General features: G+C 40.1%; 1 pseudogene; it reads left to right on the top strand.

Moving 5' to 3' along the window:
* Positions 1-5,961: 5,961 nt before the first annotated feature.
* Positions 5,962-12,000, top strand: part of LOC101331016 (mitotic spindle assembly checkpoint protein MAD2A pseudogene) — a 73,095-nt pseudogene continuing 67,056 nt past the window's right edge.

Raw genomic sequence — 12,000 nt, 5'->3', positions numbered from 1 at the left:
GGTCCCTATCTGCCCTCTACAGGGACTCAGAGTAGCAGGTGTCCCTGTGCTGACACTGAACCTCAAGTAGGCTGAGGGTCAGGTGGGTGGCCTGGACTTAACACATTGGACATGGGCTCCTATAATCGTCTACCCAACCCGAGTTTGCATCTCTGTTTCCAGTGCTCCGAGGGGTCCCAGAGAGACGGTCCAGGAGAGGAAGACAGGCAGGGTGCCATGGAGGGCAGAGGGAGTGTTCCTTTTGCCCACCATGGTTTAAGGCATTCCTCTGAGGCGGCCTGTCCTTCAGAACAGTCTGCATTCTGTGCCAGGACTGGCACTAGAGTGGTGGCTAGAGGCTGGGCAGGTGGGCAAGAAGAGGGAGACGCAGGGTCCCCCAGCTTAGGGATCTGCCCTGAGAGCACAAATATCTGCTTCGAACTGACCATCCATTGACCCTTGGGGCAGACATTCAACTCCACCTTCAGTGGCCTGGGGCCGTGTCCCCAGTGTGTTCTCGGAAACTCCGGGAGTGCCATTCTATGTTCCTAGTAAGGCAGCAGGAGTGGGGGGGGGGGGGGGAAGCCTCCTTACCGACCCCTGGAACACGTCCATCCCTGAGAAAGTGGGGTTCAACACCGCTGACTCTCACCTTCGTGGGTATGTGTACTGTGCTCTTTGCGCATGGTGTTTTTTGCGACTGTCGCTGTTGTTTTACAAGTTTACTTTGACCCCTGAAGTGAAGAAACTTGTTTTCATTGTTGTTGACTTCATGAAGTTCTCCTTCTTCTTTCTCATTACAGAAGGAAAAGACACGGAATCCCGAGAGGAAGGGAGAGCCCCTCCCCACGGCGGTAACAAGGCGGGGAGGGTCCTCAGGCCTCGGGCCCACGGGATGAGGGGCGGGGAGCGCGGAGCTCGCAGAAGAGGCTGACGGAGGTTGCGCTGCCACAGAAAATCGGCCCCAGCGGCCTGGCAGCCCAAGCGGGCGGCGCTCTGGGCGAGCTGGGGGCGCTGACGGTGATGCTGCTGAGGTCGGACCGGCTGTAGTCGAAAAGGTAGAGAGAGGGTGCGGGTCCCGCCGGGGCTGAAAGCCGTGCGGCTGCGCGCGAGCTTCCTCTGGAGGTCCTCGGCTAGCGCCCGAGGAGCTTCCCACAGGTGGGCCTCATAACTTCTCGCGCGTGCGCAGTGAGGCGGTGCTGCGCCAGCTCGCCGGAGGCGCGGAATTCGAACTTCAGCAAGCCGTGCTGCCAGCCGCCAGCGAAGGGTCGTGTGCCTGTGTGAGTTCCCAGCCCCAAAACTTTCTCGCAGCCTGCGTAGTGGCACTTGTGCTTCCTCTTCGGGCTCAGGCCCCTTCCGTCCCCTTGTAGGAAGGTGGGGTCGCTGCTGCCTGGCGTCTTGCTCAGGCTTCGGCTTCAGCTGAGCTGGCGTTCGGGCTTGTTGCTCGAGGGGCGGGGGAGGGGTGGCGCCTCTGCGCCTGCGCCGCCGCCTTGAGGCGGGTTGCGGGGTGTTGGGGGGGGCGTGGAAGGAGGGCAGGGGTCCCACTACTGGGACGCTCTGCCGGGGCGCGTACCTGCGCTCGCCGGTTGAATTACGCCGGGACCCCTGCAACTGGGAAGTGGAAAGCCCTGTCCTTGCCTTCCTGGCCTCCCTGGAAGCGGGACAGCATGGCGGGTCAGCAGCTGACTGGGCCCTTCTGACATTGTGCAGCCGAGTGGCTGGGCAAGGACAGGAAAGAACCAGAACAAACTTCTAGTTATAAAATAAATAACTAATGGGGAATGTAACAGTACAGCATGGTGACTTCAGTTAATATTGTATTGTATATTTAAAGTTGCTAAGAGAGTGGATCTTAGAAGTTCTCGTTACAAGGGAAAACCCCAGCTGTTTTGAATTCTTTATCAGGGATGCTTTTGGGATCGGTTACTAGCAGATTATTGTGATCCCCTGTTGGTGTCATGTTTCCATGATTTTTTATGTTTCTTGTACTTTTTGCGGTTGCTGTCCTTCCATTAGAAGTAACAGTCACTTCTAGTCTTTACTGACCGATTTTAGGAAAGAAATACCTTCCCACTGCCTGCTAGGAATTCTTAGGCTTTCTCAGTCCTTCTGTGGATACACCTGCCTCACACTTCTTGCTTCCCCTTGTGGCAGAATTCTTAAGCTTATGTGGCTTCTCTCCATCCTGCAACACACTAGGCAGGTTGCTAGTCTCCCTTTTGCTTTCCCAGTGGTGATGCTAGAGCTCAAATTAGTGGTTGCTTCCTGGCCTACAGATTGAGACTGATTTTCTGCAGTGCTCACTAGCCATCTGCCAAAGCTTGTTTGCCTCCATCAGGAGTGTGCACAAGGAGCTCGCCACACAGTTTGGGGGTGTGTGTGGTGAGTTGCACAGAGCACTAGGGGTGCCCATGGACCAGTTGGGAAGATCCACGGTGAGACTTCCCCAGTGGCTATTGGGCAGGCTTCTTGATGGAGTCCAAGATGCAGTAAACAGGATCCGGATCCACGTCCCTCTAAGGCCCTCTGAGACTCCTCTCTGCCACTCTCACAGCATCTTCCCTACCCCAAGTAGTGCTGCTCGTGACTCAGTTCTCTGGATGGGGTGAAGAAGAAATGGGCCTCTTGGGCAGCATCTCACTTGGCTGGGGAATCTGGGGTGAAGAAGAAATGGGCCTCTTGGGCAGCATCTCACTTGGCTGGGGAATCTGAGTACTCATTCATATGCTTTCACTTTCTCCATGTGAGAAATCATGGGCCAAGATGGTCTCTTTTGGCACTAATCTGTGCTGCCTTGAGGGAGGGGTTATGTAGGTAAAGTCAGACTGTCCCTTTTACCCTCTCTAGTGCATCCAAACTCATTTTTTTTTTTTTTCCTCCAACAGTATGCTGGAAGTACGCTACAGGGTTCCTGGACTTCTACAAAGGTACTCTCATCCTTGGGTCTAACTCTGTGTTCTCCAGGGGCTCCCAGACCACGCTGAAGGATGAGAGCCAGTTTACAGGGCACTGCAGGGTCCACAGCCAGGACCAAGGTATGTATGAATATGACCTGAAGCATGGTGGTCAGCAATTTATGATGGTTGATGTGGTCTGGGTCCCAACGACACCGAAGTTCTAAACAAACAAAAAATCGAGCGCATTCTGGATGTCCTGATTTGATTTGTGATTGATTGAACTTTGAATCATAGAAGTGTGATAACACTCATAACCACTGAAATTAATATTTCATGGATCATTAAAATCAAAACAAAACAAATGAAGTTCAAACAATGTTATGTTTTTGCAATAGTTCTATTAGTAATTTGTTAAAAATATAACTAGATTATTTAAAATTAAGAAGTATACTTAATATTGCTTTTGTGTTTTCTACGTGTATAACCATCATTGGTGCCATACAGACTTGAGTAAAATTAGTAAATATTTTTATAGACTCCCACTGTCATTGATTCAATAGAGCCATGAACATTCAGACAGTGTTTATTACTTTTAATGAATTTTGCTGTTAGAATATCATGTTAGGTGTAATTCATTGAACTGAAGATGATTTTCTTTGACTTTCAAAAAGAAATAGATTTTGTTTTTTATTATTTTTAAAAATTATATTGGATTATAGTTGATTTACAATGTTCTGTTAGTTTCAGGTGTACATCAAAGTGATTCAGTTATACATATACATATATTCATTCTTTTTCAGATTCTTTTCTCATATAGGTTATCACAGAATATTGAGTAGAGGTCCCTGTGCTATACAGTAGGTCCTTGTTGGCTATCTATATATAGTAGTGTGTGTATGTTAATCCCAAGCTCCTGATTTATTCCTCCCCCCGCCAACATTTCCCCTTTGGTAACCATAAGTTTGTTTTCAATATCTGTTTCTGTTTTGTAAATAAGTTCATTTGTATCATTTTTAAAAATTAGATTTCACATATAAATGATATCATATGGTATTTGTCTTTCTCTGTCTGACTCACTTCACTTAGTATGATAATCTCTAGGTACAGTCATGTAGCTGGAAACGGCATTAGTTCTTTTTTATGGCTGAGGAATACTCCATTGTATATATGTACCACATCTTCTTTTATCCATTCCTCTGTCGATGGGCATTTAGGTTGCTTCCTTTTCTTGGTTATTGTAAATAGTGCTGCAATGAACATTGGGGTGCATGTATCTTTTCAAATTATGGTTTTCTCTGGATATATGCCCAGGAGTGGGATTGCTGAATCATATAGTAGGTCTATTTTTAGTTTTTTAAGGAACCTCCATACCATTCTCCATAGTGGCTGTACCAATTTACATTCCCACCAACAGTGTAGGAGGGTTCCCTTTTTCTCCACACTGTCTCCAGCATGTATTGTTTGTAGACTTTTTGATGATGGCCATTCTGACCTGTGTGAGATGATACCTCATTGTAGCTTTAATTTGTATTTCTCTGATAATTAATGATATTGAGCATCTTTTCATGTGCTTTTTGGCCATCAGTATACCTTCTTTGGAGAAATGTCTATTTAGATCTTCTGCCCAGTTTTTGATTGGGTTATTTGTTTTTTGATATTGAGCTGCATGAGCTGTTTGTATATTTTGGAGATTAATCCCTTGTCAGTCACTTCATTTGCAAATATTTTCTCCCATTCTGTGGGTTGTCTTTTTGTTTTATTTATGGTTCCCTTTGCTGTGCAAAAGCTTTTAAGTTTAGTTAGGTCCCATTTATTTATTTTTGTTTTTATTTTCATTACTTGAGGAGGTGGATCAAAAAAGATCTTGCTGTGATTTATGTCAAAGAGTGTTCTGCCTATGTTTTCCTCAAAGAGTTTTATAGTGTCCAGCCTTACGTTTAGGTCTTTAATCCATATTGAGTTTATTTTTGTGTATGGTGTTAGAGAATGTTCTAATTTCATTCTTTTACATGTAGCTGTCCAGTTTTCCCAACACCACTTATTGAAGAATTTGTCTTCTCCATTGTATATTCTTGCCTCCTTTATCATAGATCAATTGAACATAGGAACATGTGTTTATTTCTGGGCTTTCTATCCTGTTCCACTGATTGATATTTCTGTTTTTGTGCCAGTACCATACTGTTTTTATTACTGTAGCTTTGTAGTATAGTCTGAAGTCAGGGAGCCTGATACCTGCAGCTCCGTTTTTCTTTCTGAGGTTTGCTTTGGCTATTTGTGTTTCCATACAAATTTTAAAATTTTTTGTTCTATTTCTGTGAAAAATGCCATTGGCAATTTGATTGGGATTGCGTTGAATCTGTAGATTGCCTTGGGTAGTATAGTCATTTTCACAATATAGAGTTAGTGTGCTAGGTCCCACTGTATGTGTAACCTTGTGTGTGCCCTTCAAGAGTGGAGTTTCTGTTTCTCCTAGTCCTGTGGAGCTCCTGCACTCAAGCCCCGCTGGCCTTCAAAGCCAAATGCTCTGGTGGTTCCTCCTCCTGATGCCAGAACCTCAGGCTGGGGAACCTGACATGGGGCTCAGGACTCTCACTCTTGTGGGAGAACCTCTGTGATATAACTATATTCCAGTTTGTGGGTTGCCCACATGGTGGGGATGGAATTTGATTATGTCGTGAAAGTGCCCCTCCTACAGTCTTGTGGCTTCTTCTTTGTCTTTTAAATGTAAAATATCTTTTCTGGTAGGTTCCGGTCTTTTTTGTTGATGGTTGTTCAGCAGTTTGTTGTGATTTTGGTGTTTTTGTGAGGGAAGGTGAACTTTGGTGAAATCCTTATACTTCACCATCTTTTCTGGAATTGAGGGGCTGCTTTTAGTTTGGATGCTTGCTGACTCCTCAGCGTGTGCTGTTATTCCCTTGATATGGGGGTGTGCAGGTGCAGTGGCCCTTGTGTGCTTCCAGTATGGTGGGGACAGGGCTTGGATCCTGCTCACCGGTCTCATATGGGCAGCTGCTTGCTGTCCGCACACTCTGGGACATCAGGGGCAGCACTTGGCGCCTGCTCACCGGTCTTGTAGCAGCGGCCCATGTCCACCTCTGGAGCCCATGATGGCAGCGGTGGCGACTCTGAAGATAATATTCTTATTTTACTCTCTTGGGAAATAGAAAAAATAGGTAATGTTGATACCATAACATACATTTCCCAAAGTGCTTCTTCTAACCAAACAATTCAGGTGTAGTCACTGCATGCATCATTACAGAGTTGGCATATAATGTTTAATTTGTGAGTGAGAGCAAGATATGTCACCTGAAATACAGTGATATGCACTTTGGCCTTCAAAGCAGTCTTCACAGAAGACTCAAAAAAATCCTAAGGCCCCTGCAGTAATCTCATATGGAATGCAAATAATACTTTTTCAAGGTTGTTCTGCTTCAGGACAAAATATTTTTGACCTAATGCTAAAACAGGACTTCAATACAAAGATGCAAGTGAAGGTTCTTAAACACACAGCAATAAATTTCATGGATTTTGCATGTGTTTTAAATATTTGTATATACCATTAGGGTGTGACCTTAAATTGTTAAAATGTATTAGTTCATCTCATTTCTACATTTCAGCACATAATGTATACTCAGTATATGATTTTAATTACTTTGCTTATAGTTAATATCCTCTGATTATTATTTTTTCTATTGTAAATTATAAGTTGTCCTGAGTTATACCATATATACATATATTTAATGAAATTATAGATAGTTTTATATCAGAATGTTATTACATTCTGATGCCAAGTAAATTTGTTTATTAATACACATATCAGCTAGGATATATTAATACACATATCATTTAGGATATTTGCAGTGGTGACAGCACTAAATCTCAAAGTAACTTAAACAAAATCAATTAATTTCTGTCCATATTATGGCAGAAATTGCTAATAAAGCTTTTAGACTTATAATGCTCTTTTAGCTGACAATTAAAAAATAATGAGAGCTAATCTCCTCCCTCAGTATGCATCTTAATTGCCCCAAATAACTGCTTTTGCTTAATTTATATGTCTACCTCTGAGCTAATCATTATGAATATTCTGATTGGCCAGTCTGGGTTTTCTGTAGGCATGAGAGGTAAGTTTTTTTGAAAGAAAAAAAAAGAAGCTTTCATTATAAGGAAAAAGGATATTGAATTTTCAGAGTTCATAATATTAAGTTTCCACAGTCTAACTCTCTAGCCTTACAGACTTCAGCCTACCCCTTCAGGGATTTGGCCTCAAACTTCACATATAACCTCTGACAGTCATGGGAGCTTTGATCTCTCTCAATCTACTTCTGCTACTTCCTGTACTTAGTAATAGTAGATGTGAAGAAGTCTACCCTAGGTCCCAAGATTGAAAGTTTCTCAGTTTCTCCAGTACAGGAAGATCTGAACATTCCATTGCCTTGATGAAAACCCATGAGTCCTTCATTGCTCTTAGTATAAGTCAAATCACAATCCTTTTCTCTGGTTTATTTTCTTGTTCTTATATCTCTCCAGCTACATCTTTCAAAAACTCTTCATCCAAAGCTCTATTCTTCAGTAATATTGAATGTTTTTTTGTTCTTTAAAAGTACTATTTTTTTAACTTATTCATTATTTATTTATTTATTTTTAACATCTTTATTGGAATATAATTGCTTTACAATAGTGTGTTAGTTTCTGCTTTATAACAAAGTGAATCAGTTATACATATACATATGTCCCCATATCTCTTCCCTCTTGCGTCTCCCTCCCTCCCACCCTCCCTATCCCACCCCTCTAGGTGGTCACAAAGCACAGAGCTGATCTCCCTGTGCTATGTGGCTGCTTCCCACTAACTATCTATTTTACGTTTGGTAGTATATATATGTCCATGCCACTTTCTCACTTTGTCCCAGCTTACCCTTCCCCCTCCCCATATCCTCAAGTCCATTCTCTAGTAGGTCTGCATCTTTATTCTATGTTATTTCACATGACATCTGAATATGCTCTTCCCTCTGCTGGAATCCACCTGCCTCAGTGCCTTCACTAAGCTAACATATAGTCATATGTATTCTTTTATTATATATCATTTACTCTGGAAAGTGCATTCCTCCAAAATAAAGCTGGCAGCCAATTGGTCAGATTTTCCGGTTACACTCTAAATCTGATCCTTTGCCTTTTTTCTCCCAACATTGCATATGAACGTTATAAAATAAAACGAAAACACATATTAGGGCCAAGAGGTTAAAATGCCTATGAATATGACCACATGCCCAAGTCTGAACTCTAGATAGTAAAAGTTTAGGACAAAGGTCTTCATGTTATCATTAGCAGAAGTTACACCATGAAGCAGTTTTCAAATTCTGTAAGGTAAACTGTGGGACTTCCCTATCTCTCATAATTCTGGTCAATGACGTAGTTGCTTTAACTTATAAAATTATATAAATGGGTGGATATTTTTCCAGTTATGCCAAAGTGTAATGTTTAGAGTCACAAAAGTAACAGAATCAAGATAGGTGAAGGGAGAGGTAGTGGGGAGAGATGCTTAAAGTAAAGCAAGAGGCTTGTTTGCTAATTAGTATTTCCTCGTTGCCTGCTCTGATCTCCTCTTCATTCTGACAGTGCTTCATGAACAATTTTATCTGTCTTTGTGCTATTTTTATATCCTCCACAATCCAGTGTAAGAGTTCCCTCCCACATGTTAAAGTTAATCACAGTAACTCAGTGTCCTCCTGATTTAGAGATAAGCAAATATCTTGACTTTTCACCCACTCAGGAGTTAATAAATGTTCCTCAGATTATTGATAGAATCAGTTGTTCACTCTCCCTTGCAAAATTTTTAGAGTAGTAAATTGATTCCTCAGCTATGCTCAGAAACATTATTAAAACAAAATAATACAGGTTGGCAGTGATTATTGCTCCACTGACTTGCTCTGACTGACCACCTTCTGTTACCCAAAACAAAGAAAATTGTTTCATTATTGTTTGTGACTTTTCATTTGTTCAGAAGCTGGGGTGATTTATAATCAAATTTCAGCAATGGTAAGGCAAAATAAAGGTAGCAAACCACTATGGAGCCAACAAAGAACACCTCTGAGACCAAGGGTTGCTATCTCACTGCTTCCCAGATTATGTACCTCTTTGAGATGCATCGTACATTCAGGCATAAATATAGTGAGACCATGATATCTTTATAGGACTTGACCATAGTGAAAGGATAAACCTTACTTTCACCTCTGTGCATTTTGTCCTACCCACGTTGCCTAGAGGCAGTGTGATGATTTGCCTATAAGATTAAATGATCAATGAATTGATGAATCATATTTCTAGTTTATTAAAGTATAATTAACTATATTTTAATCGTGTAGTTCCATGAGTTATGACAAATACACATACTGATGTAACCATAACCACAGTCAAGATACATAACATTTTCCATCCCCCCAAAAAGTCCCTGTATGTCACTTTGCAGGCAACCCTTCCCTTATCCCTGATTCAGATGATATCTGCTGTGACTATAGATTAGTTTTGCTTCCTCTAGAATTTTATATGTATGATGTATTAATCTCCTGAGGCTTCTGTAAAAAATCACCACAAACGTGGTGGCTTAAAAGAGCAGAGCATGTCGAATTTATAGTTGTTGTGGGAGAATGGTTATCTTAAATAGAAAATAAAAAAAATAAATGTAGCAAAATAGATGCAAGTACTGGACACTGAAAATACTAAATATTGGTAAGAAAAAAATAAGGCAATACTTTCCCTTTTATTTGGGGAATCCACCAGAAGGGTACACCTGAAGGGGAGATATATGAAGCATGAGAGAGATTCCACCTGCCATTTTTGGAGGAAGTGGGGATATATGGAAACATGAGAAGGAAGGTGGGTGGCCTCTAGGAGCAAAGACCAGCCCTTTGCTGACAGCCAGCAAGGAAATGGGTTCCTACAACAAGTGAAAGAAAATGAATCCTGCCAGTTGAATGAGCCTGGGGTCAGATTCCTCCCTAGAGCCTCCAGAAAGGAGCACAGCCCTACTGGGTATTATAAGCAAAAGCAGAGAGAACTTTGTATATTAGACATCTGTAATATAAGAGGCAATAGTCAGAAGTTACAATGTATTTATTATGGTCTCAAGTATTTTGCCCCTTTTATCCCATGGTAAAGCCAATGCTTATATTCCAGGTGCTAGAGGGAAAAAAAAAAGGCATAGCAAATTTTGGCTCTTACGTGTCTTTCCTTCTGTTCCACTTTTTCTCACACAGTTGATTTGTTCCAAATCTATGCCAATAATGGACACTCTTTAGATGAAAAAGAAACAGAAACTGTGCTTGCCTATGTAAACAAAAGGTTAAAATGAAATAGCAAAAGGTAGCTGAACAAAATTAGCTATTGAGGCTGATTTATTTGCATTGTAAAACTGGTTTTTTTCCAAACTGCTTATAATTTAAATTATAGAACTTTGCTTAAGAAGGTTTAATATACCTCATTTTATTGCTGTAGAATTTAGAAGGAAATAATATATGATGGTTTTCCCAAAATCTCTACTAGAGAGTACTGTAATCTGTAATAGAACCTAGGACCTCTTATTTCTCTAAAAGTTAATATCTGTCCCCAATTTTAACAGAAATTTAAATTATATTTCTATACATTATATTTTGTTAGAATGAATCTTATTTATATTCAGTAGTTAATCTAAAAGAATATGTTACTTTGAATTGTATATTAAAAAAGCTAAACATTAATACAAAATATATTTAAAACAATCTATTAATTGCAAAATAATAGCCATTAATTTTTCAACATACTATGTGATTCTCTTTTTTGCCTGTTTATTGAGGCTAGTATTTGATTATAGTAATAAAATGCATTATAAAAATTATTACAATAATTAGTCATGATGCAGTTAGTTTGGAAACCAAACCAGGCATAAATGTAGCAATAATCACAAAGAGTCTAGAGTACTTTAACCTAAAATAAAAAAATTCTAAACTTTCACATTTAATCTAAATTGAATTTATATGGTTAAAGAGTGTATCCAGGGAGTTTCTTTCATTAAAGTTATCATTAGCTTTAATTTTTAAAGGTTTCTCCCTTATGTGACAGAGTATCTACTTAGAGACTTCTTCTGTAAACCAATATTCATACCACTGTCAGGATTTATAATTGAAGTGCTCTAAACTAAATTATTGTAACTTCACTGCACTTGAGAGTGTCATTGTGATTAGAGCTGACAAGAGCTAGTGTACATTTTGTGTCTGCTGATAGAGATTCCTGTATGTTGCCAATGTAGCATAATGTTCTGCTTAAGCATAGTTCTTTGGGGAAAAGGACAGAAATATGAAAAGCAAATGAGATAAGGAGAATAGAAAGAAAGTGAGAAAGGAAAAGAAATGAGAATGAAAGCTCTTCCTCTTAGGAAAAATGAAGCAAACGATTTATGGACTTCAAGGTCTAATTGCTGCCATAAGACTGCATAGGTTACGTTAGTCTAATGTGGATTGCAAGCAAATGGAAAGTATTGGTTTGAGCAGACTTACACACAGTGTGAACATTTCTGATACAGAAACATTTCCTTAAAGAAGAACCCTCTAAAATGTGCCTTTAGAGATATCTTAAATGATGTACTCAAGCGTAGCACTAGGTTCTAGATGAACTTTAGTATTAAACACAATGTCAAGATGTGCTTTATCAAGGCAATCCAAGTTTTATATCAAACTATAGCATAAGTATTTTATAGTTTGATACATTTGTATTATGTTACATTGAATATGCCTATCTGATAGAGGAAGGATGAGCATGAGAGTGATCTTATATATGATAAAAGCTAGTAGGTTTTCTTCTAAATGTTCTAGAAAAATCCTTTACAGATTTATTTCATTCTTTCCCTTGAAATTCATCTCTCAAGAATTTCCTGAATTACTGCTAACCCTGCATTTTGCTAAAATATTAAAATTCTTATTTCAATATACTAATAAATTGGGAACATAATAATAAAATAATAAATTTTTTAGGACATGGAATCCAAAAGTGAGGATATAGTTTAAAAATAAAATAGCTGCAGATTTTAATGTTGGTATTTTTAAAAGTTCCAGATATTTACAGCATGAGTTTTACCGAGAGAATAGTCAAATGA

The sequence above is a fragment of the Tursiops truncatus genome, chromosome 5 (genome assembly GCF_011762595.2).
Source record: "Tursiops truncatus isolate mTurTru1 chromosome 5, mTurTru1.mat.Y, whole genome shotgun sequence".
Lineage (NCBI taxonomy): Eukaryota > Metazoa > Chordata > Mammalia > Artiodactyla > Delphinidae > Tursiops > Tursiops truncatus.
The sequence above is the reverse complement of the archived record's forward strand: the minus strand, read 5'-3'. Positions and strand labels throughout refer to the sequence as shown.